This window comes from Limulus polyphemus, unplaced genomic scaffold (assembly GCF_000517525.1).
Source record: "Limulus polyphemus unplaced genomic scaffold, Limulus_polyphemus-2.1.2 Scaffold6849, whole genome shotgun sequence".
Classification (NCBI taxonomy): Eukaryota; Metazoa; Arthropoda; class Merostomata; order Xiphosura; family Limulidae; genus Limulus; species Limulus polyphemus.
Genome location: NW_013672459.1, coordinates 25,344 through 28,086, shown reverse-complemented (window position 1 = coordinate 28,086; position 2,743 = coordinate 25,344). Strand labels below are relative to the sequence as shown.

The 2,743-nt window shown below is 33.0% G+C and overlaps 1 protein-coding gene across 1 annotated transcript in view; it reads right to left on the bottom strand.

Moving 5' to 3' along the window:
- LOC106474125 (tankyrase-1-like) overlaps positions 1-2,743 on the bottom strand; it is a 30,015-nt gene that overhangs the window by 15,223 nt on the left and 12,049 nt on the right. The window lies entirely within an intron of this gene.

Genomic DNA, 2,743 nt, shown 5'->3' with positions numbered 1-2,743 from the left:
AACAAACATTATACACGTGTACGTTCAGTAACAAACACTATACACGTGTACGTTCAGTAACAAACATTATACACGTGTACGTTCAGTAACAAACACTATACACGTGTACGTTCAGTAACAAACATTATACGCACGTATGATCAGTAACAAACACTATACACGTGTACGTTCAGTAACAAACATTATACACGTGTACGTTCAGTAACAAACACTATACACGTTGTACGTTCAGTAACAAACATTATACACGTGTACGTTCAGTAACAAACACTATACACATGTATGTTCAGTAACAAACATTATACACGTGTACGTTCAGTAACAAACACTATACACGTGTACGTTCAGTAACAAACATTATACACATGTATGTTCAGTAACAAACATTATACACGTGTACGTTCAGTAACAAACACTATACACGTGTACGTTCAGTAACAAACATTATACACGTGTACGTTCAGTAACAAACACTATACACATGTACGTTCAGTAACAAACATTATACACGTGTACGTTCAGTAACAAACACTATACACATGTACGTTCAGTAACAAACATTTAATTCTTGAACGTTTTGGAATATACATATTCCATCAGCAAACTATACTGAACATGGTAAATTATTCTCTCTTAATTTATTTCATCCTTTTATTCTGTATTATAATTACTTTTTATAAAATGTCTGTACCATTCTCTGTTTATTGGTTGATTATTCTATTCTCTGTTTATCTGGTTGTACACTTGTATAATATTGTTACATTATTCTACTTGTATAATATTGTTACTACATTCTCTGTTTATTGGTTGATTATTCTACTTGTATAATATTGTTACGTACAACCAACTAAACAGAGAATAGAATAATGTAACAATATTATACAAGTGTACAAACAGATAAACAGAGAATAGAATAATGTAACAATATTATACAAGTACAGATTTAATTGTAGTGAAGTTGTGTTATTATTTATAGTTGGGAGTTAATTTATAATAGATAAACTTTGTTTAATTAAGAGTTCAGTATTGGATGATCCAGATGAGATGACTTTGAAATTCGTAATCAAGATGGGGTGGTTAGTGTTTTCACTATGTGTGTGAATTGTGGAGTCTGGTGGATTTGATAGTTTTTTTACCAGTTCTGCTTGATACTCCCATTATGTTCACAGGTGTAATTGGCATATAGCTTTGTAAGTACCATTACGGCCACCACATGTGTACTTATATATGATATGAATATAACTTTGATGGGAATAATTTGAACACTGTTATGGAAAGAAAAGATATTGGTGTTCCGATTGTTCAGTCTCTTAAGACATCCAATCAATATAGCAAATAGGATTTTTTAGGTTTTATTTACAGAAATACTGAATATGAGTCTAAAGAGATTAGAATTTCATTGGTTAGACCACTCTTACAGCACTGTGTTCAGTCTTCGGCTCCTTGTCTTAGAAAGGACAAAGAATTGTTGGAGAGAGTTCAGAGAAGGACTACTGGAATGGGATGGAGGGGTTATCATCTCTGAACTTGTTTTCTCTTGAAAATAGAAGAGTCAGAGGGGGTTTGATTGAGGTGTTTAAGATTGTAAAGGGAACTGGCAGTGTTAATACATCATCTTTTTTTGTTTGTACTTGAAGGTGAGAATGGTAGGACAAGGAGACACAAACATAAATCTTGGCAAGTTAGGAGTCATCTTCAGCTAAGACAATTTTATTTTTCTAACAAGGTGGTTGGCCTTGAGCTTAAGAGAAAGCTTAATAAGTATGTGAATGATAAGGGCTGACTTTAAGCATTTTGTTTTTATTTTATAGTTTAGCATAGTAGATGTAATGGCTTAGATGGACCAATAGGTCCCTAAATTGTTTTCCTTAACCCATACACTGTGGCTCGAACATATTTTAAATTACATAAAATTACTGCAGCGGTATTGTCCTACATAAAAAAAAAGTGTATGAGCTGCAGATTTTTCCCAAACAAAAGATCTGGAGTGACGTCTTAATAAGATTTTTGATAAATAATCTTTATGTGAAATTAATGATAGGGCAATTTGTTCTCCCTATATTTAATTTGTTTACATAACACAAAACAAGTAATATATTTTGTTTGTTCAAATTCTAATCTGTACCAGATTTACAAGTAATGCAACAATTTAAATTGTAATTATGAACTGAAATCTGTACCAGACATACTATTGTTTGTTTGTAGTTAAGCACAAAGCTACACAGTGGGCTATCTGTGCTCTGCCCACCACGAAGTATCAAAACCTAGTTTCTAGCAGTGTAAGTCCGCAGACATACCGCTGTGCCACTGGGTGGGCCAGACATACTAATAAAGCAACAATATATACTACGATTTCCAACTGAAATTTGCCAAAAAAACAAATGACAATGAAACAATCTACAGTACAAGATAAAAAGCCTAGTTTAAAGTTTTCCAGCACTGTGTGCCAGGTGGGAGTTCACTATACATCTGTGACCTACATATATTGCAAAGTTTTAAAAAGATTTTATTTTAAAATCAGACATAAGAGGAACAGCTTTATCTTTGAAAAAATACTTAATACCTCATCACTTGAGCTACTCTAAAGATAGAGGTTTGGGGAATTTAGTATGGGATACTTAATACCTCATCACTTGAGCTACTCTAAAGATAGAGGTTTGGGGAATTTAGTATGGGATACTTAATACCTCATCACTTGAGCTACTCTAAAGATAGAGGTTTGGAGAATTTAGTATGGGATACT